The following is a 25,975-nucleotide window of genomic DNA, read 5'->3' as shown; positions in this document are numbered from 1 at the left end:
TCGCATCCTTTACATGCTACGGATAAAACCTCTACGTCGATAACTTTTCCACTCTCAGCACCAATAACCGCACATACATCAATCTGAGATGTATGGCCTCTTGTTTTCCAGGTGCCATCACCACTTATGTCTGTAGAATTACTGGGTGATATTTCTTCTGCTGCTGCATTTTTCATGCTTTCAATTACAGTCATTTTTGTTGCATTATTGATTAAGTTACAGATTCTGTCATAAGTTTTTTGCATCACAGGAGGATTTAAATCCATTATTCCACAAAATGTTTTCAATGGTTCAAGACCTTGACCAATACAACGCATTGCATAAATAATACGACGATTAATTTCTGCAATGTTCCTTTTCTCCCCAACAAGTTTACTGTTGCTTGTCATCACAACATTTTTGCATCCTTGACATGTCAAGATCATTCTGGAACACAGACCTACAGATCTTTCCGCAGTAAATTTTAATTTACCATGGCATACCTTAAACACAGTGTTTTTTTCCAAAAAAGAACACAGAATATTTTTATCGACAATCATGTTGCCATCAAATCGATTGCTTTCACTTGAAAAATCAATGTCTGTTACATTTAACTTTTTACAAGAAGCACTTGTATTTAGTTCATCTGAATTTCCAGGGAAAATATGTGCAGCTGTAGTTTCACAAATAAAAGCTTGGTTTGGGGAAGAAATAGAAAATCCATTATTTATTTCATTTGAAACTGTCGATTTACCAGTTCTGGTGAACTGGTTTCCATGAAATCGGCGCTTTTTTGAACGCTTTCCAGAAGCACGTTTATAAGCATTATCAGCCATTTTACGGAGCAGTGCACAGTAAGATAATAAAATGCTTTAAAAACTTACAATTATATTTAAATTCAACCACAAACTGTTGTAAAATCACAACTGAATGATCATAAGTGACGGAAATTACAAGTGGAGTGATATGAAACACTACTAAAATATAATGAAATGAAAGGAAAAAAGAGCAATAAAAATAAAACGCAAGAACGGTTAAGAATGTAAAAAAACTACCGAAGAGTTGAGAAATAACATTGCTACTCCATAAATAGATCATTAAAAAATAAATCATTAGGCTTGCCACATAACACTTTGAGTAGAAACTGCTAACGCTTTTCGCTTGGACCTTTAAACCTTGTTTACATTAGTTCAGCTGGTACATTTTCCTTCATAACTCATGAAATTGTACGAATTTTTGCTTGGGGTTTTTTTAAACTGCGCAGAAAGAATCAGGCTATAACATATATTTTTTTTTCAAAAAATCAAAAATTTTGATGGTTTAAGGGAAGTATGACCCCTTAATTTGTAAAATATACTGTATTAATTCATGTCAAATTTAATTTTATCTTCACATACAACAGCCTCAGAATTGTAAGAGCCAATTTCATTTTATCACTTTTTCCTGGCATTGGGTTATTTTATTATTAGTTTCCATTTATAAGTACATTCAATATAAAAATTTAAACATTACGTATTTCTTTTCATATATTCTTAGGTTTTCTATAACGTCATTTTATGAAACCTTACTGATTTTTAAATTGAGAATCGCATGATGATTTTTCTCTTTCTTCATAAGCTCGTTTGCTTTACGAGCCTATTAACTGCACCTTTTCTAATGAAAAAATGACTCAACTCCCTATTACCGCTTTTACTTAAACAATTTATAGCCAAATTTACATATATACGAAAAAAATATTCAGTATCACTAAAATTCAAAATTCCCAATAAATATGTAAAATAAATATCAATCAATTGTTACCACACCATTAGAATTCCGGAAAACTACAAACAGGTCAAATACAAAAAATAAGCAATCAAAATCTGATTCAACGTTCCTCTCAGAGGCTCACTCTTATGAGTACGGGTGTGGCAATCCCGAGGTATCCTAGCCATTCAGGGTATCATCTTCTTGGTGAAACGGTTGTCACGATCCTGGAGCCCCAGAGATCTATCCTCTTTTCCGTCTCCTCTTCTCTAAACTGATTTTTTTCCCTTCCTCTCTCCCTTGTGGGTTTCCTCTTCGGAGGTTGGTGCTCGTCATAAGCCCTTGTTTCTAGTTTTCGAGTGGCTAGAAAACTGCCTACGTGTTTGCCGTGCGTGGAGACCCGTGTCACTGAAAAGGACGGTTTTGGAGGTACTGTCCCAACACACTGCTTTGGTCTCTGCATCAGCTCAATGGGAGGCACCTTAGTCGTCCTCACTGGTGTCAATCGGCTGGTCACTAGTCCTTGTGTCAGTGGCTTGGGGATAAGCTCTCGGGAGTGCCTGCTTTCGGAAAAGCCAACTATGGGGCTTCAGTTTGCGTATACGTCCGGCTAGCCCTAACACAGGAATCTGTGTTACCTTGTTGGGCTCCGTGGTGGGCGGGGCCGTCGGACCCGAATTTTTTCTCTTTCAATTATGGCTTCTCTTTTTATTCTGAAAAAGCCTGAGTCAAATGGAACCAACCAAGATATTGAAATTGTAGACAAATTCATTAGCAAGAAGATCTGTACTGATGCAAATGCCAGAGATATTGAAATAATTGACAAATCCGTTAGCAAGAAGATCCGCATCGATGCAAATGCCAAAGAATCTACTGATTGTCAGCGCTTTGTTGTTGTTTCCAGTGCCTCAATTGCAAAAGATGTCTCTTTTCCTGGTCAGCAAATACATTCATTCATGCATAGGTGAGCTAAGGAACATAAAGCGTCTCCGTTCCGTTACAAAACACATAATTCCTGTAGAGGTATGATCTCGGAGATCGACCTTTTGTGTGTTTCAGAAAAAGAGTTCGCCTCCGAGCTAGCTGACCAAAATGTTTGCGGTGCTAGGCGGATCAAGATGCGAAAGAAAGGCCAGTTGATTGACACGAAACACATGATCCTGACCTACAACTCGCCTGATCTGCCGAAGAATATAAAGGCTGGGTATCTTAACTGTCCCATAAGACTAATATATTCCCAATCCAATGCGATGCTTCCAGTGCCAGCGGTTTGGTCACTCTAAGACGTCCTGTCGTGGCAACCTTACGTGCGCCAGATGCTCGTTGGTTGGCCACGATAGCGATAATTGCACCGTTGCGCCATTGTGTGTGAACTGCAAAGGTGAGCACCCAGCATTTTATCGCTCTTGTCCTAAATGGAAATGTGAAAAGGAAGTTCAGGCGACAAAAATAACTAGAAACGTATCTTATGCTGAAGCCTGGAAAATAGTAGAAAGCTCACAAGTCCGCCATATTTATCTTTTTCCAATGCTGTTAAGTCCACGAGATCAGTTGCCATCCAAACATCTTTCTTTTCACCAACAAAAAGCCAAGAGCCTCCAATTAATAACAAAAACAAGAAAGACCCACTTCACACAATCCAGAAAAAAGAAATAGTAATTAAGAAAAATCCAAAAACAAGCCTACAAAAAACAGCTAAAAACACCGAAATATGAGCAATAGCTCGATTGACGATTTTATCTCTGACACTACAGACTCGGATAATATGGGAGTAGAAGAGGGAATGGAAATCGCAAAACACCTGCTTCCTCGAAAGACAAAAAAGTAGCACCGAAAAAATAAACAGGAGACATAATGGCCACCCTTATCTCTTGGAATTGTCGCGGTTTCTACCGAAATTTTCTTGACATCAAAGCTATAATCAATACCTATAATCCTGTATACTTCGCAATACAGGAAACAAATCTGAAACCAGAAGAGCAGGCAAAACTTCGAAGGTTTTTCTTTCGCCAGGAAGGATAACCTTGCAGTTGAGCGTTCCAGTGGAGCTGTAGGTCTCCTCACCTTACTGGACTATCCATCAAGTTCCTTTCCTTTGACGACATCCCTCCAAGTTGTCGCTACTCAAACAAATTTTGATATTGTTGTTTCAGTTGTTTCTCTGTATTTGCCTCCAAATGAGCACATTGATCAGCAAGATTTAAATGGTCTTATAGAGCAGCTGCCTGATCCATTTATTATAATAGGAGATTTTAATGACCATAGTCCTCTCTGAGGTAGTAAAGATACGAATTGCCGAGGAAGACAAATTGCGCAGATGATTGAAGATAATAGCCTTTGTCTCCTGAATAATGGGCAGGATACTTACATTCATGAGCCTTCAAGGACATTCCACGTTCTCGACCTTGCCATCTGTTCACCATCTCTTCTGCCATTTTGCCCTTTTAGTGTGGGAAATGATCTTTACAACAGCAGTCACTGTCCCATTTTTATATCTCTTGCAGGAAGAGGAGCACACCCCATGTCGAGATCCCCTCGGTTCATACTCGATAGAGCAGACTGGGAACTCTTCTCTTCCACTGCAGAGCTCACAGAGAACATGGTAGAAGATGCGCATATCGATGACGCTGTTGAAGCTTTTACTAATACTATTATTGTGGCAGCTTTGCTTTCCATTCCTAGCACATCAGGAAAAATACTAAAATATACGAAACCATGGTGGAATAGTGACTGTCATGAAGCACGGAAAAAAGAGGAAAAAGTATAGGGAATTTTTCGTAGATATGCTACTCTGCGAAATCTCATAGCATATGAAAAAGCCAAAGCAAATGCACGAAAAGTAAGAAGGCAGAGCCAGAGGGATTCCTGGATTTCACATGTGTCACCAATAACATCGTCTACGCCTAGTAAACAGGGTTGGGAAAGAGTTAAAAAAGCATGCGGACTATATAGCGACCACTCACTATCCTTTCAGGAATAAGATGGCCGAGTGATTAGTTCCATAGAAGAAATTGCAAATACTATTGGTGAGACATTTGCTGCCGTTTCTTCCAGCAGAAATTACTCACCTGCATTTCTTTCTGTCAAGCAGCTCTCTGAGAGAAATCCCATCGCTTTCAACTCTTCCAACTTTGAGCCTTATAAAAGAGATTTTACTGTGCTAGAGTTAAATAGAGCTTTGTTACAGACTCGTAGGTCTTGTCCGGGTCTGGATGGCGTGTATTATGAAATGCTGAAGCATTTGTCCTATACTAAGTCACTGACTGCCCTTCTCACTCTTTACTATAGGGTGTGGAAGGAGCGTACTTTTCCCAGTGCATGGAGGAGAGCTGTTCTGATTCCTATTGTTAAGCCAGGGAAAGACCCAAGGAATCCCTGAACTATCGGCCAATTGCCCTTACCAGTTGTGTATACAAACTGTTTGAAAAGATGGTAAACAGCAGTGTAGTCCACTTCTTGGAAAAGAATAATATTATATCGCCTTATCAAAGCGGTTCTCGAAAGGGAAGAACGACCGCAGATAACATGCTCCTCCTAGAGACATCCATTCGAAAAGCTTTTGTAAGAAGAAGTCACCTTGTCTCAATATTCTTTGACATTGAGAAAGCTTATGATAAGGCATGGAGATACGGTGTACTTCGGGATCTTCACGACAGTGGCTTGCGCGGGAACCTACCAATTTTCATTCAGAATTTATTGAAATCTAGAACTTTTCAACTAAGGATTGGCTCTGTTTTGCCAAATGTTTTTGAACAGGAAGAGGGTGTGCCTCAAGGCTGTGTGCTTGGTGTAACACTGTTCAACTTAAAAATAAACTAAGTATTAAAAGAACTTCCTCCCACCATCTTGGGATCTCTTTATGTTGATGATCTGCAGATAAGCTGTCGAGGGGCAGACATGAGACACGTAGAGAGGCAATTGCAGATGGCTTTGGATAAGATAAAAGAATGGTCAGATAAACAGGGATTTAGATTTTCCAAACAGAAAAAAGTGCGTGCAGTTTTGTAGAAAGCGAGGTCTCCATCCTGAGCCTGAGTTATATCTGAATGGTACAATTATTCCAGTTGCGCCTGAAGTAAAATTTTTAGAAGTGACGTTGGACCGAAAATTGACTTTTCTCATGTTTTAAACCTGAGAAAGAAGTGTTTAAAAACACTAAATATTTTACAAGTGTTGGCGAATACCTCCTGGGGTGCAGAGCGTTGCTGTATGTTTCGCATTTACAGAGAGCTTGTCCGCTCTAGACGGCTCCGTTGTTTACGGATCTGTTCGGTCATCAATATCGTTAAAACTAGATCCTGTTCACCATCAGGCTCTGCGGTTTTCTTCTGAAGCTTTCGGGCCATCTCCTGTCCAAAGCCCTTATGTTGATTCTAACGAGCCATGACTTTATCTGAGGCGTGAGCAGTTGTCCTTTTTGCAGTATTTTAATATTTTAACGCAACCTGAACATCCTAATAAGCTGTGCTGACTTGATAATGTGTGTAGAATTTTATTTGAAACACGTTCATCCTGTGTGCCTACCTTTCCTTTAAGAGTTCGCCCTATCATTGAGGAACTCTCCCTCTCTGATATGTGCCCCCAAGCGGTGCAGAATTTATAAATCCCACCTTGGGAAAATGCACGGATCCAGCTTCTTAATGTTTACAACCATTACGTGAAGGCAAGCACTAACGACATCGTTTACAGACAACTCTTTGCTGAGCATAGGCATATAGCAGTTATCTTCCAGTATATACAGGTTGATCCATGTCAAATGATCATGTCAGGATGGCATTTGTAATTGAAGATCGCATGGAGGGCAGATGCTTGCACCATGCTTTCTCAGTCTTAATATCTGAACTAACTGCAATATATTATGGTCTTTTGTACATCTCAAAGCTCTGCCACAAAAATGTTCATAGTTTATACAGACTTGTATAGTGCTCTTAAATCTTTGGAAACTTTTCCCAACACTCAGAATCCTGTGGTAGTGGATGTTATCAAAATTCATATAAATTTAACGATTCGAGGATATGAAATCCTGTACTGCTGGGTTCCCGGGCATGCGGGAATAAAGGGAAACGAGCTTGCAGATATCGCATGAAAATCTGCTGAACTGTCCAGTCGCCTTATCCCTTTTAGAGACATCTGCTGTGTCATTAAGGGAAAGATCCGAAAAAAATGGCAGCAACTTTGGGACGTTCAGCTTCACAACAAGTTGAGAAATGTAAAGCCTAGAATTGAGCATTGGGATTTTGGTGGAAATCGTAAGGAGGAAGTTCTTTTGACTTGCCTCAGAATTGGTAACACTAGAGTGACACATAATATCCTCTGGAAGCAGAAAACGAGCATATTTGTTTAAATTGTTATGTTTGTGTATCTGTTCGTGATATTTGACGTCGTGAGTGTCCATGTTTTAATAGTCTTCGTCAGAAATATTTTAATAGCTGTGACTTACCTCTCGATCGTCTAATCGGAAGAGAGGTCAATTGTAATTTATTTTATTATTTAGAAGAGACTGGCTTTTATCACCTAATGTAATTTGTTTTGAAGATTGTGTTTTGGATTTTAATGTGTACTTTTACCTTGTTTTCATACGACTTCATCCTTTGGATTTGGTACATTTTTTCACTTGTTTTTATTTATTGTATTTTAATTTCATCAATTGTAATCATCCCATCTTGTGTTTGGCGCGTTTTAATCATCTTTGGTTTTGCGCCAATAACCTCTCAATCACTCTGATTCAACGTTATCAAGAGGAGATAGAACAAATTCAATTGAATTTTTCCTCCCAGAAAAACCACTGCGTGTATAAATTTATTTTATGTTTATACATATGAATTCAACAAGTTCTTAAAGCATCTAAAAAGGTACAGAAAATTTACTATGATTGAATTTGTCGGCTGTTACAGAGATTTAGCATATTTTTTTACCGAAGAAACATATTCATAACATTTGAAGCAATGATATTGGTAATGAATTTCAAATGATATCAAAGCATCTTCTGATCATTCAGCGCAATGGTGTGTTTTGCGGAAAGGCATTCGTGTACAGAAATTTTCATACGACTAGAAAGCTTCCTATCCTGGCATGACCATTTTATTTGCTAGATATCACACTCTCGTATATGGCTGCTTACTTCTATCAAGATGGTTTTATACAGTCAATATTTTCAGATAGTTTAAGGTATCTAAAACGCGGGGGAAGCAAAAGAGGCATTTTTACAAAGGTTTCAGAAATATTCAGAGCTTTGGAGCATGTATATATGTTATGGAGGATGCGTTTTGAAAGATGAGTGAGTAATAGCGTTTTACCTCCCGCTAACGTATGTACATAGGGAAGAACCCTGATGTTTTCGGTTTCGATAATTCGATAGTTAGTCTTCAGTGAATAAGCATAAACTAGGATACCACAATATGTTTTTGCTATTTTTACAATTATATTTTTTGTCTGTGTGCCTGTCTGTTTGTTTGTGCGTATGTGTGTAAAGAGTTTTTCGTCCACGATAACGTTTACATCAAACTTCCAAAAAATTACTTTTTTTTCATATTTAAATTTTCTGCATTCATATAAAGAGTTGATTAGCTTTGGGTAAGATTGGACAACAGAAAGTGGTATTTTACAGGAAGCCGATAGCAATTTTTAATGGATAAACAGAAGAGGTACTTAATTTGAAGTCCGCAATAATTTTTAGTGAAAACCTATATTAAAACAGAATCGAAAATCTTTCATCTTTAGAACTTAAAACTTTATATCAATGGGCACAACGTATTAAATTTTGGGTGAAATTAATAAACTGCAAGTGATTTTTACTTGAAGATCTAAACAGGCTTTCCTAAAATATATATTATGAGACAATCGAAAACTCTCTAATTTTGAATTTAAAATAGGTATGTGGAGAACAACAACATATTATAAACGTATTCTTGGAATTATTCTAAATGCAATGAGTATGAGCTCATTATGAAAACGAGCTTCTGTTATGAAGCAATTAAATAATACATTATCCTCAATCTTAATTTTGCGTTTGTTTCACTTTTGTGTGCAATCACGTTTCATTTAAAAGGATACTGCAGCCAAATATTATAATTACGTGTTATTTTTCCAGAAATAATACAGCACATATGAATAATATATAGAATGTAAAAAGAAATACATAGCAACACTAATATTCTATATGGACTTCTGCTCTTAAAAATTTCGTGCTTCTTAATTCATTTATTTATGAATCCGAAACTCTGACTGCAAGATACACATCGGTCGATGCGATATTTTCAAACACAATTATGAGAACTGATGTGTACGTGAATATGTATAAGTATCATTGCCCATTGTATTAAGGAGAACAGAATAATACGTAGCGTTTATTATTGATATTGAGAAGTAAAGTTTATAAAGAAATTATTTATTTATAAACATAATATTAGTTTACTGAATTTTCATTGTTATACCACCAGTTCCGTGTGTTAACATGAAACTGCAAAGATGTTTTTCAAATGATCTAAAAAATCTCTGATTTAAAACATAGGAATAAATTTCATTATTTAAAAGAAATCTGGGTGCTTTATTTAAAAGACATTAAGAATCTTATTAAGCCATCGAACCTTATATTCAGTACTTTCCTAAAATATATATATATAGCATAATTCAAAAAGCGTGGCAGCAAATCAACGAATCTGAGCATGGTGAGCTACAATTGTAATAGTAATAAGAGAGTTCAAGTACCAAACATCTGTATCTCGACAGATACATGAATGACTTTCTTGGCCAAAGGAAAAAATAGTACCTTCTATTGTTATCTATGTATCTTTTTGTTTATCAGAATAAACGAAAGCACAATTCGCAAAAAAGAGTTCATGATAAAGGACAATAATTACAGACCTGAATTCCTCAGCTATTTATAGCTCCGTTAGCGTTTTCCCTACATCCCATATCAGTTGAAGATTAATTGCTTAAACATCAATTATGGGGAGAAAAGTTTTAATTAATAGCATCGGTGGCTCAGTGAGGTTACAATGTTTAGTAGAAGGTGGATGTCAGTCGCCTTCTTTATAAGAGAGAAATTCATTAAGCCATTATTCAGTCTTCGAAATAACAAAGCATTTACTTCAATGGTAGAAATAAAGACTCAGACTGGACTTCTAAAAGAGACTGCAAAACCCAGAGAGAGAAATCATTTATTACTTAGTTATTAGTATAAGTTTAAAAGCTGCAAGAGGAAATTCATTGGCGCCTTCTTCCTTTAACTGTAGGTGAACTTTTAATAAAAATAGCAGGAAACAGTAAATATGTTCTAATTCAGAATTTCGATCACAGAGAAACATTTCAGATGTTAAAATATGGCAATGCATTTTACTAGAACACATATGATACTAAGAAAACGTAAGTTTTAGATTAGGTAATTCACAAAACTATGATTTTATGATCTATCAAAGAATGTATATTCGAACATATATTAAAAACTGGCAAGAACCAGAAACATGATGTATTTTAGAAGTTAAAATAGGAAAAACGAAATAGTAAAACATTGAAATTGATGGCACCGGAATGCTTGAATTTATTGAAATTGATGGTATATGAATTGTTTGAACATACTTACAATTTGTTTATATATATAGTAAGACAAAGGATTCTTTTCTTGTTCCAAACGTTGAGGAAAAAACACATAAAGTTTGATTCGAAACTATGCGGACACTGAAATAATAAGTCATTATAAATTAGAAAAATAAATATATACTTAATCTCTGACTAGATTACTTTGGATCCGAAAAAGCGATTACCTCTGTTTCGAGTGGGAAAGAAAAAATATGAACTAAATAAAAACATTTGGCACTTTGGATGAGTCAAAGTATTTTTCTGTAGTTATGATATAGATGCTTTTATTTGTAAATCTAAATGCAATTCGGATATCTTCGATATTTTTTTCAATGGCGGACAATAGCCATTATAGGATTTGGCCAGTACTAAGGCCAGAAGCGGTGGTCACTTTATTATGAAAGCACATAACAAGTGATCCATCGTTGCCTCCTATGAAGGAACAGACAATTTACATCCATGTCCTATTGGGGATTCGAACCCGGGTCCTTTGTACAGCAGTCAGAGACACTAACCACTTTTCCTTACTTGAATATAATGATTAAATAAGTTTTGTTAACTTTGAGTAATATTATTTTAATAATAACGTTCCTAAAAACACTGATTTCAAAATACAATTTGAAGGACATGAAAGGTTTCCAACGCATTACCAAAGATTGGGACATTCATTTATCAATATAGCAATTCCACCTCATCCATTCTTTCAGAAACAACGTTGGATGCTAAAGTTTAGAAGAAATATTATTTAATTATTGAAAAATTTAGGTCATACATTTAGTTAAAATATGCATAGTGCTTTACATACCTTAAGTCCTTGAGTAGCATTTATTTCACAGTTGCAGTTACTCACAAACATATTCCTCTAATTATAAAAATATTTTAAATAATACTCATTTTGTGATATTTTAAAATTAAAGCAAAGTCGTTTTTGTTTTTACGCAATTTAACTTTTTGTATGGTTAAATTACTGGACCTAAAACAAATACGTAATGTAACTTTTTGTATAGTATTTTTGTCCCTACGGACCATAGTGTCTTCTTTAATATCATAGTTGACGCTGATAATTCGTCTTTTTCGTAAACGCCTTAGCCCAAATTAAAGGGCTCTGAGACCTTTAAAGTTCTATCCCTATGTAATAGAATTTTGAAAGATCATGCCATTCTTAATAGTTTGCGAAGGGCATAACAAGCTAATAGGGAGGCCTGTTGAGAGGGCGACGTTTTACATCACCTCTTATCCGTTCTCTGTACAACGCGCCATTAGTAGCCTTATCAAAAGCTCCTTTTAATATCCTCGATTTAACAATACAAAGATTGGCAGCCCCAGCTTTGTTGTTTAACATCTACTACAAGTAGTATTTGGTTACTTACGCTCTGCTAGTACTAACTCTTCGAAAGTCGAATTGAATTTTGTCTACCCAGAAAACGTTTGCAGCTAAATTGTACCTTCAATTTGATCGCTAGACCTTCAACGAACAATTGAAGTTTGTTCGTAACATCATCATGCCTAAATTGCTATTATCTACATTATCATGAACGTTTATTTCCGTATTCTATGCTATGCTCCTCAGCTCTGTACAACCTAGACATGTTACATACAGGATAGGGTGATCACCCGGGAGCCTGGAGGTACGACTTCATCGCTTAATGAGACAAGTACTATTCACCATAATGTTCGTATTTCTAGAATACGTCTCAAGGTTCCATAACACTACTGCTGTGCAAAAATCTAGGTACATTATTTCTATGTTTTAAATTAAAATTCTATACGTGTATATTTTTTCGCAATTTAGTACACATTAAAGGGAACACTGAGCCACCCCCGAGACAAAAATGAGACACTTATAATTCTCATGAGCAGAAGGAACTTGATTACTTTCTTACAATGATGATAACACGTGTTGCTTAATGTAATGCTTCCATAGCTTTTACTAAAACACTAATGTAAAAAGGAACTTTTATACTTTAATAAAAAAATCAAGCAGCATATCCATAAAATAGTGATTTGAAAAAGGTAAGGTTAGGGAAATTTAAGATCAATTAAGAGCTCAACAAAATATTATTAAAAAGTGTATATTGAAATCGTGCGCTGTGATTATTGCAACATTCATTGCAAGCCGAATTTTAGCAACAACAATAACAACAAAAAAAGGTGACAGGGAATTTATGAAAGATAATGTCTTGACAATATCAAATTTGCTTTTTAGTTATTTGAAAAAAAGTTTAAAATTATCGTTACTGTTAAAGATCTACAGTTGTCTCAAAATATTGTGAAACGGTAGATTGTGAAAATATAAAAAGAACAGTCAAGTTAGGATACGAAATTAATATATAGTCTTTAATCTTGTTTTCCGCTTCAATTTGATGAATTTGACAGATAAACATAATGCATAACAGTTGTTTATTTTTATTCGTTTGCATTTAAAAATTATACATTTAAAGAAGAATTATTAATCTAAATTAAATGATTTAAGTTTAAAATTTAAAGGATAAAACAAGAAAATAATTGAAATGATAAGAAGTCTTAATATTTTTTAAATAATAATAGTTTAATAATTTTTTAATTATTAAACAAAATTTTTAAGCTAATGGAAGTACACGAACAATTTGAAACCATAACCGCATTGAACAAACTATCTTCAAAATTATCAAAAATTGCAATAACAGCCTTCGAAAATTATATTGCAAAAATTAAAAAAAAGGTGATTGAAGACTTTTAAGTAACATTTCATGATGATTAAAAAATCAAACTTTCGGCTTTTTCATACCTAATGTTCACGAAAACTAAACTTCTTTCCCGACTTACTGATTCCCACACTGAAGATTAAGTATCATTCTCTTTGTCTGTATACACAATAAATTATGAACGCTTGGTTGGGGATATATTGAAGCAAAATTCCTATTAATGATAAGATGACGAAATAAAATATAATCTACAATTTTTTGCTGCTAATTTAAAATTAATAAATGTTATTAATAAAATATCACGTTAGTTTATTACCTTCTCCAACACTGTTATTTATTAGGGTACAAGACCCAAATACGGATATGCTAAATATCAATATTTTAGTAGGTAGATCGCGAGATAATTTTTTTAAAAAGTCAGTCACATATATATATATATATATATAAAATCGTTATCCACCCCTGATATAAATTTACTGATAAAAGTTTATACATAAGAATCTAATTAAATTAAAGTTACATTGTTGGCTAGATCTTTACTTGGTCTGTGAAACGACTATTCGCTAATTTCAACTGTGTCAATTGCAAAGCATCCGAAGGGTGAAAAGACACTTTTACTCAACTCAAGAAAGAATTTACAGTTGGCAGTCCTGGTGCTTATAAAACTCAGTCAACACTATTATTGACTAGGACCTAAAATAAAAATATAAAATTAAAACCAAGCCTAAGTTAAATAATCAACCAAAGCTATGCAGAAGTAATTAACGCAAGATGGCTGTTAGCCCTATCATCGACGTGGACAAACTGGCAGTTAATATGCACGGTCAGCAAACTTAAATATCATAGAAACAACGAGGCTGAAAGCCAGAACACTCTCTGTCTGAAGTAACTAATTCATTGAAGAATGAAATATTTAAATCTGTACGTCGATAAAGGTTAAATATAAATTTAAAAAATATTTCTGATGTTAACTAATTAAATGACGAGCTGATATGTGGACCATCGGGAAAAATTTTGAGGAATGCAAATTTTTCTCAAAAAAGAGATTTTATTCACAAACTTTTGGAAAACTCGTTTCTTAGAAATCATTGGCAGAATTCAAGTATTCGCACATAACCAACTCATAACATTCGTTACGCATAATTTAAAAATGAAAGAAGTTTTGAATTAAATTAATTTTTTTTCATATTTCTTATATTATAATTCTAAAGTAATAAAATTAACTGAATGTGTATATTATCGATACATCGATACATTTTCAGCATTATAAACTGCGTGAGTGGAAATGCTTTCGGCGTACCAAAAGTAATAAAATTGCAAAATGAGTAATGGTACACACTAGTAAATCACAAAAGAACTATCACTGAATACGGAGCGGTAAGCGGAGAAAAATCAGCAATGAATTATCCTAATTTATATTTCAGCGAATTATCTCATCTTAGCATATGACATATATCAGATATCACGACTTGAAAACAATTGGGAGTTTTGAGTTCTTAAACAACTTTTAAAAATAGACATTTTATTAAGCTGATTAAATATTTTTTATATTCTGATTATATATTTATATATTATATGACACATATTTCAAAAATTACTTTTCCTTGTCAAATAGGTGTGGAAACCATGTTCATTCTCTGTATTATTATTGTCTTCTAATATCTAAACACACAAGTTGGCCATAAACATGACACTCAAGTTTACCTTGGCAAGAAGGTCGGAGATAAATTTCGCGAATTTAATGTTAATTTCATATATTTCACGAGAAACAATATGTTTCGAGAATGATAAATAAATCGCGAATTTTATATGATTTATTATTAATTTCTATTTTTGTTAAAATTGCTAGACTCTTTTTCATATTTAAATTATTATTATATTAACACTATAATGAATTTATGCGAAAAATACACTGCAAAGTGATCCTTTTCCAAAATCTATAGCAGACATTAAAACTTTTATAAGATACGATATATGTTTCAAGAAATATGAGAAAATCGCATTAATGACATTAAGTCTTCTCTTGATTTTTTATCAAACATTAAGACTTTTAAAACGCGCTATGATCTTTATACATTAGATCCCATTTAATGTTATCGCATTTGCCCACGCTGTTTTCATAACATTAAACGATGAAAGAAAATAGTAGCTAATTATAAGCAATGCAATATTACCAATTTAATATAACTAGAAATATGTAAATAGTAACTTTAATAGCATTTTAATTAGGAATGCAAAAATTTGTTTATGAACTATTCATAACATTTCTGGAAATAACTTGACCAATGCTTTACCACTAAGCTTAATATTCGAAATTTATCTTACCTTAGTAAAATCTAAAACTAGACCCCCCCAAAAAAAACGCTGCTTTAATTTAGCGCAGATGCTTTCAAGGGAAAAAAATCTGCAGACTTCTTTTTTTTTTAACTTTTGAAGAAGAGGGACCTGTGTATGATATTCTCAAATTTGAACAGATTTATTGAAAATCTACATCGAGTTAAGATGCTTTTCTGCCTAATTTTGACCTTTTGACTAAAGTCGAAACCAAGATGTTTGGCGATTTAATTCCTTACTTGGCGACATCGCTATGTAAGATAACAATTTTTTAATGCTCTTTAAACTTATTTGGCAACTTTACATCAGTTTAAAAAATATATTACAGAACAGCTGATCACAGTATACGATGTATTTTTGCTTTTTCGTAACAGTTTAATTGGCTTAAAAACTATCGGTACAAACCCAGATTCACAAATCTATGTTTTTGTAGTTTGTATTTATGTCTTTGTTATTTTTTATATTTAATACTGTGTTAAAATAAGTACGCTGTGAGAAGAATATATCAAAATTATTGTGCAGAAGACAGAAGTTGAGTTTTTGAAAATTAAACGCATACCAAACCTCTAACTTATTTTCTATCAATAACACGTTTGAAAATTCTTGATTTTGACATGGAGATCCCGAAATACGAATTTTAGTTGAAACAAAAGGCATAATACAATGTTTACGTAGCTAGGATTACGTTTGATTTCTTACGTTACTTCGTATCTGGTAAGATTTAATTTCCTTGAAATATTAAAATAAATCTTCGACAGAGAAATATTCAGCTAAATGTTTCTTATTTATTTATTATTAAATCTGAAAGTTATTCATCTTCACTAAAGCCATATAGAAGAAAATAATCATTTGAAATGCTATATATCATCATCTAAGTGACAGAGCTTCACATGCAACATTAAACCCCTCGACTTCAGAACTCGATCTCCCAATATGTACTAACTTCTGGTAACAAATAATTAACATTATATGTCATATGCAATTAATCTTATATGTCACTAGTTATAATTCAATTAGAAAATATTTTCAAAAGGTCTTATTGCGGTTTTTTTTATCATGTCTTTATACATTATTAGCATTATTCTTTCATATGTGAAGGATGCATGCTTATCACAGCCTTCATCCTTTGTCTCTTTGGTCGTGCTTGTAATGGTATATTATAAAATAAAGCCTCAGATATGTTTCGGTTACTTGGAACGTTTAAAATCAAGTTATTGATTCTAGGTAGTTCGTCTCTCTTAAGCGAAGAGATATGTTTTATGTTTTGGATGTTAATCACAGGAAAATTGATTGTATATTGCATAGACGTAATGTAGCACTGCAATTAGACTTGCTATAAAATCTTGTTTCACAAATTTGAAACGGATGAACAGCAAGCCATCTGAAGCCTACGAATTATTTACATAACCCCTCTTTCATTCGCTCTGCTTCAACTCACACATGGTAATAGTAATGCTCTCGATTCGTGGAGTATAGTGACTGTACAAGCTCAGTGTTTCACTTCGATAAGAATGAGAAGAAAGAAGCACCCACCTCAAAGAATGCTGCGTATTTTGAACATGAATAAAATTCATTATATGTGACAATATATCATCAATGTTACAGTAATTTATCTGAATCAGAATTGGTATTGAAGCAAGCCATTCTACAACAGAATTACATATGGTGATGCGCAAGTGGTTAATTTCTGAGAGTTAGTATGTGTTCTGAATTTCGATTTGTAGTGTTTGAATGACAGCGTGTTTCGTTTTCTTGTTACTTTGCACAATTACATTTGAAAAATTGTCCTAATTCTTCAATAGTTGTTGGTGCTATAATTTAGATTAATGAATTTTATTTTATCAGATAGGGGCCTAACGTGTATAATACAGAAATTTGCATTCCGAAATAAAAAGGAGCGCATACTGATGTTCCTTTTGACCTACCAGTACAACTGATTTTTCGAAATTTAAATGAGCTGCACCTTGTCTTTGAATTATATTCGCTAAAAGTGTTAAAATATTTCGATCACGTATTACGTTATAATGCTTTACATATGTATACTAAAGCAAAAATCAAGCTTAATATTTTATTTAAACGGTGAAACTCTTCACTAAGAAAAAATTCCTAATTGATGAAATTTCTAAGAAAACAAAAATATCCGTCCATTGTATGAAAACGCCTGAAGAGAGCTAAATTGTTATTGAATAAAAATAATGCGAAATAATAGCTAAGCCATAAATGTAGTCATTTAATTACAGCGAGGGAGTGTAACAATTTAAATAATTAATGCATCGTAAAAACATTTCTTTGATTAAATTATTTCTTTTTTATTTAAAATAAACAGTATTTGTTTCCTTAATCGAAGGAATTGCAAAGTCCTCAGTTTAATTTATTGCACAAAATTAATTTATTTGAAAGCTGTTATGTTCATAAACACTTTAAATTAATTATTTATAGCAGCAAATCAGCGATTAATTTGTTTCAATAAAAATATAAGATATTCATTACATTAAATTTGCTTTAGATGTATCCATTTATTTTCCCAAATTTCCGCATTTACTTTCATCATAAATTCAATTCAATTATGAATGCAGAAGACATATAGATTTTTATAAGTGTATTAAAGTTACATGTATATGGAGAAAAAAGAATTCTGTGAGGCAAAAGTATCCAAAGTTGCGTTGTTTTGTTTGATTGAGAATCATCAACATACGAAAATAACTTTCTTGGTGAGGTCTATTACTGTGCAGTGTTATTAAAGTGCAGAGAAATGTCTAAGTAAGAGTGGAAAAAGAATATACTGTACAGCCTGGCTTTGTATAACTTCGAATAATCATCCATTAATGTTTGCTAATTCTTTTTCCTACTGTTTATATGGATAGTTTTCCAGTATTCGTGAAGCACTGCGCTGCAATATTTTAATTGGAATTTGCTGCTGATAACATTTATGACTTACAAATACTTTCCAAATCTGTGAACCCCAACAAAATGCCTTCTCTGCTTTTATCATCACTTATATTAGGAAATTTATTTACAAGGAAATTTTTAATTAGGTAATTTATTTCTCAGACATGTGAATACTAATCTTTATGGTAACAACGTTTTTAATAAACTTAATATACAGTGCAGGCGGGTTACTTATCTAGAATATTGTAATATTCTGATAACAATTAATATTTCTTTGGTTAGTGCTGCTTGGTTTAACTAGCAGTTACTGTTTTTACCATTTTCCTTGTCTTTGTTGTTCCATTTATAAAAAATTAACAGTATTTCATATAGTACAGCTCAAATCTACTATAAGAATAGCAATCACTTTTAAATCCTTGTCGTATTCCAGTTATACCAAAAAGTTGCACCGGTATCTTTTGTGTCATATGCTCGAGATTTTCGATACTTAAAGTATTATCCCGTCGACCCTGAAAATTTCGTCAAGTAGCTAGACTTAGCGATAATTACGGATACGTGTAACATAAGCGCGCGTTCATAATTACCACTGTGCTTTCATTTGATGGAATCCCGATTGATTCTTGATAAGCCCTTTTTGTTTTTATGAATAAGGATATCAATTAATTGTTATTTCTACATTTTTTCTTTCATTTTGAGTAAAATGGTTAAATGTTTGCAACGGATTCCTTCCTTATAGTAAGCAGGAGATTATTTTCAATGTTAGCGGATACTACTTAAGAAATGTCATTAATGGATACTATATGGTCAGCTCAACGTAGCCTACGAAGCAGTAATAGAATGGAACGAATATCCGCGGAAAGTTCGTACTCATAACATTCTACAAAGAGCTTCCGGTAAAACTGTTGAGCTTAGTCAAATGGCAGAAATTGATGAAAGTCCTTTTACGAAGACAGAAAAGGCAAGGTCTCAAATAGTGGTTGCTTATTAGAGAGTTCTAAGTTCCTTCAGAATTTTGCAGGAACAATTGGCGCAACTTTGGAAGTATCTTCACCAAATTTCATGGTTCGATGATAGCCAACATTTACGGTAGAGGGACTAATACGTAAGTATCAGAGTTTCGTTGGTTTGATTCACATGCCAGAGTGAAATAATAGTAACGAAGTGAAATTGTTTATTGTTAACAAATACAGCCGGATTCGTCGATTTGAAAATGGAAGTATAATAAAAAAGTATGAAAGGAGTTCGCAGACATAAATGGAAAAGTACTGATGATTTGAATTTAAATTTACTCTAATAAATATTTTGAGTTCCAGTGCAATCAGTGCTGAAGCTTAAATTATACTATACCGGTTTACAACATTAAAAGTAACAAAAATCAACAAAATGGAGGTAACATCGACACAGGTTTAAAAGTAAAGCTCTGGTTAACATCAGATTGCCCCTGATGGGAGCATATGTGACATGCATGAAAGAAAACAAAGATATATAAATGTAAAAACAATATTACATGATGACGCCACATTTATGTCATTAATAAACGGATGTTTAAAGCTAAAAGCAAACAAAACGTACATAATGTGTGACCCGGAACTTCACACTAATTTTCCAGCTATAGCCCATGCTTTCAATGAGGTGATCAAGCATCGATGAGGCAAGCAATGGTCACTCCCTCATTTTAGTAGTTTCCAGTTGACTGCGATTGACTGGGGAAAGTAAGCATGCAGAGACATGAAGTCCGAGGACAAGATTCTCAAAGGGAGATGAAATACGGCGGCCCCTCAATACAAGAAATGTTCTCACATTCCATGCACTAATGAACGATGTTGGCTCGATGTGAACGATCATTATCATTCATAAGAGAAACTAAGACCAATTCTTACAACGCAGAGATTTACAGTGTGGTGTAGGACTTAATATAGACACCGCGCAACAGTCATAAAACCTTACGTAAAGAACTGCAGCTTATGATCTGATTTTAAAGCAAATCCAGACTTGTCTGTAAACAAGACGTTGCAACAATCTGAAATAGTTCAGTTGAGATGTCGATGACATCACTTTAATCTTGCCCTTCGAATTGAGGTTTTTAGTGAAATATAAATATTTTATCCTGGGTCGTACAGCCCTTTCATTGCTGGAACATGCGGGTCAATTCTGCTTGGCTACTGCAGCAATACGCGGATCTTCAGAAAGTGTGATAACCCTTGGTAGAATGGGCACAGGTCCGTGGACAAATGTATGAATTGTGTGGAATTGCGTCCACTTTCGAGAAATTATTGAATGATCAGTGGCAGAAAAACAGTGACATATTTAATTGACTTGTAATTAATCAATGTATCCGCAGCAAGCCGGTGTTTACTATCTGTTACTCGTCTTCTTTCAACCTTCAAATACGAATGTCATCAGAAATTATGCTACGAAAGCTACAAAAACTTCGTATCATCATTTAAATGAACCTTTTCATACCCTTTAGAATGTTGGTGTCTTCTGTAATTGTCTACTTAGCATACGTCTGGAAATCGTGCTTGGTTGTAATATATGATATTTGCATACTCCGACTTGTAGCAATTTTCAGCCACTCAAATTCATATATGCTTTCGTAAACTGCACATTTGCATTGTGCGTTTAACTTTTGGAAATTACTCACATAATTTAATATTCTCACGTGTAAAGTTTAAATTTTAACATACTTAGGAAGTATTTATGTACTATCAAGTAAACCTAAGAAATGAGATCTATCTAAAGCTATGTCATTTATAGCCCACATCTAAAATATATTTCAATTTGTTAATTAATGCTGTGGCGAATTTTTTTATCAATGTAGTTAAACATTTTTGACATTGTAATGTAGCGTATGCATTAAATTATTTAAATCTGTTTAAGACTCAGAGATTTAAAAAAATCTTAGAAATACATGGATAATACAGTGGATGGACAAAAATATGGAAACACCATGTGAAATGCATGTTTGAAAAGAAAGAGTGATTTTAATGAAATATGTAGGTGGCGCTGGCGTTTTTGACTACTGACGCCACCTATACAACTTCGTAAATGTGCTAAACAGTTCAGTTGCTGTCGGAGTACTGTTATGTGAGGTTGTTATTGCATTATGTCAGAGTTAACAGACTTCGAACGTGGGCAAATTGTTGGAGCACGTATGGTAGGTGCTTCCGTAAGCAAGGTAGCCGAGGTGTTTAGTGTTTCAAGAGGTACTGTATCGAAGATTTATTCCGCATATTTGAAAAGCGGAAAAACATCATCTGCTAAATCACAGCGCGGACGAAAGTGTGTCCTGAGTGATCGTGACAGACGATCATTAAGGGCAATTGTGACGAAAAATAAGACCACAGCTGCAAAAGTTACTGCTGAAATGAATGTTGTGTTACCGAACCCTGTGAGTACCAAAGCAATTAGAAGGGAGCTTCATAAACAGGGAATTGCTGGCCGTGCTGCGATTGAGAAGCCACTCATCAGTGATGCTAATGCCCGTAACAGGAAAAGGTGGTGTTTAAGTCATAAAGCCTGGACTATAGAGCAGTGGAAGCGAGTAATATGGTCTGACGAGTCTTCTTTCACATTGTTTCCCACTTCTGGCCGAGTTTACGTCTGGAGAACGCCATCTCAAGCCTATAATACAGACTGCTTGTTGCCAAGAGTGAAACATGGCGGGGGTTCTGTTATGGTTTGGGGTAGCCATATCGTGGTTCTCTGCTAGCCCCATGATAACTGTGTCAGGGCACATGACTGCCAAGACTTATGTGAACATTTTGGCCGATCAAGTTCATCCCATGGTACAAACTTTGTTCCCCGATGGTGATGGTGTCTTCCAAGACGACTAAGCCCCTGTTCACACAGCTCACATTGTCCAGGACTGATTTTCTGAGCACGAGGATGAGTTGCCCCATCTTCCCTGGCCACCACAGTCATCAGACCTGAATATTATCGAACCTTTGTGGTCTACATTGGAACGGAAAGTGCGTTCTCGTTATCCACCGCCAACATCGTTATCTAAACTTGCCACCGTTTTGCAGGAAGAATGGTATAATATTCCCTTGGCAAACATACAGGAACTGTATTTATCCATTCCGAGAAGACTGCAAGCTGTTTTGGATGCCAACGGGTTTCCTACACCATATTAAGCAAAGAAACATGTTTTTTTAAAGGTGTTTCCATATTTTTGTCCAACCCCTGTAATTGTTGCCATGAAATGAATTTTAACTGAAAAATACCTTTGTAGAATCATTAAGAAGATAAAAGGAACCTAAAAAATAATTTGTCAATTATTTAGTTTGAATATAAATCAGGTATGATTAATTACATAAATTGTAGTTTAACATGGGTATGAAAAGAAGAAACAAAAGTATAATCTATGTTGAAATAGAGGGTAATACATTAAATAAAAAAGTACGAAAAAGCGACGTTAATTCCACAAAATATTAAACGAAATAAAGAAAATGAAGAAACTGTCTGTTATCAGAAAAAGAAAAATATAATGAATCAATATAAATAGATAGACGTATGAAATTTCAAAATCACAGGAACGAAAAAAGAAACGTGAGCAAAGCATTTTGCTTTTATATTACAAAAAAATACTCTTTGCATGCTCAAAAAATGACAAAAAATATTGGTAATGCACTTAGAATAAATGGTGAATGCAAAATGGATAACCAAGCTGCACATTTTTGAATCAAATTGTGGGATAAGACCATTTTCAACTTACTGAAGATGTAAATATTGTTTGCTAATATTGTCGAATAGAAAATGATGAGTTGAAACCAGCTATATGTTTCAAAAAATCAATGATTTGCTCAGTTATATAGCTTAATTAGAAATAGGAAGGAAAGTATTTCTGTTTTTTTAAAAAGGAATAGTATCAGGATTTTTAAATATTTCAATCATTTTGCATCTCTAACGAGCCGCCCATACGGTATAATGGTTAGAGGAGCCGACTGCAATACCATAGGGCCCGGGTTCGAACTCTGGAGAAGGCATGGTTGTATGTCTCCTCACAGGAGGCAAAGGTGGCCCACCCATTAGGTGCCTCCATAATTAAAGTGTCCACCGCTTCTAGCCTTCTTCTGGCCTGGTAAAGGCCAGCATCTGTGGATAGTTTAGGCCCGCCATTGGAAAAAAATGATGCCACGTATAACATATTAGGTATGGTTTTCTTTGATACAATTATCATTTTTAGTTCAATTATAATAATCTTCTATAAACCTAAAATACTGTTGCGTGCGTACGGTTTCGTAATAGATTGAATGCATAAGTCTGATAAAGGTTAATAAAATTTATTCTTATCAAAAGAAATGTAACTTAACGTTGGAATGTTCCTCAGTATTCGTACAAGTGTCCAAAATATCAGATATTCGTACAAGTGTCCAAAATATCAGATATTCGTACAAGTGTCCAAAATATCACGTAATATAATCAGCAGTTCTGTTTTAAACAACTAAAAACATTAAATTACAAAGCAGTGAAAAGCGTTATCTAAAGAAAAAGCGGTACTTTTCCGTTTCGCCGGCGCAAATCTCGCCAAGCAGACTTTGTACATACAGTATAAGACAGACAACATACAGTATACACATAAAAAATGTTAATTCTAAGAATTTTTTTTTTATTTTGAAGGAATAAACATTTTAATATGGTTTAAAATTTTGTAAAAAGCCAATAAATAAAGACAATAAATTTGTAAAAAGACATTAATTTAAGAATTTACTATGATTTCATGGTTCAAAATCCTGATTCGCCGGTTCGTATCACGTGACCCCAAGTGATCTCATCTCACGTAAACTACGCTACTAAAATCTAATTCGCTCAGTAATTATCTACATTAATTTCAAGTTAAATCTTAATTTGGAATACAAGTTTAAATGCAAGAATTATTTCAATTCATACGAATAGCTTACTCAGAAATTATGTAAAACCGCAGTGCTTTACTTCGCTTTAACTTTTGGAAATTACTCACATAATTTAATATTCTCATGTGTAAAGTTTAAATTTTAACATACTTAGGAAGTATTTATGTACTATCAAGTAAACCTAAGAAATGAGATCTATCTAAAGCTATGTCATTGTTTAGTTAGTTGCTTAGTTACTGTTGTTGGGATTTGTAGTTCCTCCTGAACTGAGATAAACCGGAGTTAGCTTTTTCGGTTTAAATTTTAAATTTTAACATACTTAGGAAGTATTTATGTACTATCAAGTAAACCTAAGAAATGAGATCTATCTAAAGCTATGTCATTGTTTAGTTAGTTGCTTAGTTAGTGCATTCTCATTAGAATTGATGAATTTAACACTTGATTTCGCCTTCGGATGAGCGGTGTAATTGCATTCTAATTGACTTAATTACCATGAATTGTCTTAGGGGATAAAATTTAAATATCGTGTAAAAATTCTATATTATTGTATGCCAGTATTGAAAGAAACAATCTGATAAGAAATGGCTTCAACGTGTTTTGAAACTGAGGCGTAAAAGGTTACCAGCGAAGATATTCCGTCTGGCATCAGTTAAACCATTATTGGCGACTTTATCGTTTGCGCCGGCAAAACGGAAAAGTACCGAAAAAGCTAACTCCGGTTTATCTCAGTTCAGGAGGAACTACAAATCCCAACAACAGTAACTAAGCAACTAACTAAACAACTGAGCTGAGATGCTGTCTCTCTCTGGTCTTTATAGCGTTTTAAGCGGCCGCGCGAGATTTTTCTAGCATTTTCTGCTTATCGAGATTTCTGGAAAGCAATAAAAGATGAAATGATGGTCACCGGGTAATACAGTAGTGGATTAAATTTATTCAATTTTATTATAAATTACCGAGATAAACTTTTACTCAATGTTAAATGCAAGTGCTCCTGTATTTTTACTTTTCCAATATAGCTTTCTCTCAAAATTTGTCTCGCTCTGCGTTGCGTGGAGTAATTCTACAATTTTAATTATAATTCTATCAAAATTATCTATGCAAATAACAAAATTCATAACAATACGTATAATATCGATTAAAAATAGTATTTAATGATTTTCTGTGCTGGTACTAATATATCTTCATTTAAAACGATTGATTAAAATTTAAGAAGAAAACTGCAAGAAATATTTTGCAATGTAAACAAAATTTCGAAATTTAAAGCTATATTTTGATCCTAAAATTAATACCATATTTGGTTGAAAACACCTTTTTAAATTTTGAACTTTGTCTTTATTACATAACGTGTTTCTAATAACGAAATGCTTTTGATAGGTAATGGTAAATTTATGCTCCAGCAAATTGTTTGTAAAGTATAAATAATTACGGTTTGAAACACTTTTTCTAAAATATGATACGTATTTCAGCGAGTTTAGATTACTTTAGTAAACCGTGTTGTCTCCAAAGCAGACTAAGTGAAATTAATAGAAAAGAATGATGCGAGGTTTCGATCTAAATTTATTTCCAAGTATTTTTGAACATTAAGATAAAAAAAGCATTCAGTTTTGATTTAGGGAAGTGTTACAACAAAAGTGATAATAAATTAGGTACATTTTCAAAGCCATTATACAGCACTTTTAAACATTGTTTTGTAATAATTTTATACAATTACTTTTGAAGATTTGGTTGGTTCAAGATAATATAATATTCACCTAATACAGCTGGTTGTTCTTTAATAAAACTGCATCTTCAGAAGCAAATAAAATATTGATCTGAATTATATAAGGAATAATTCTAATTATTAAGATATAACTCATGTGAAGAAACTACGCATACTTATTTTAGAATTTTTAATAATTGATACTAAATTGT

The sequence above is a fragment of the Stegodyphus dumicola genome, chromosome 9 (genome assembly GCF_044657685.1).
Source record: "Stegodyphus dumicola isolate Sdum_Otavi_A_Nest chromosome 9, ASM4465768v1".
Taxonomy (NCBI): Eukaryota; Metazoa; Arthropoda; class Arachnida; order Araneae; family Eresidae; genus Stegodyphus; species Stegodyphus dumicola.
Note: the sequence above shows the minus strand (reverse complement) of the source record.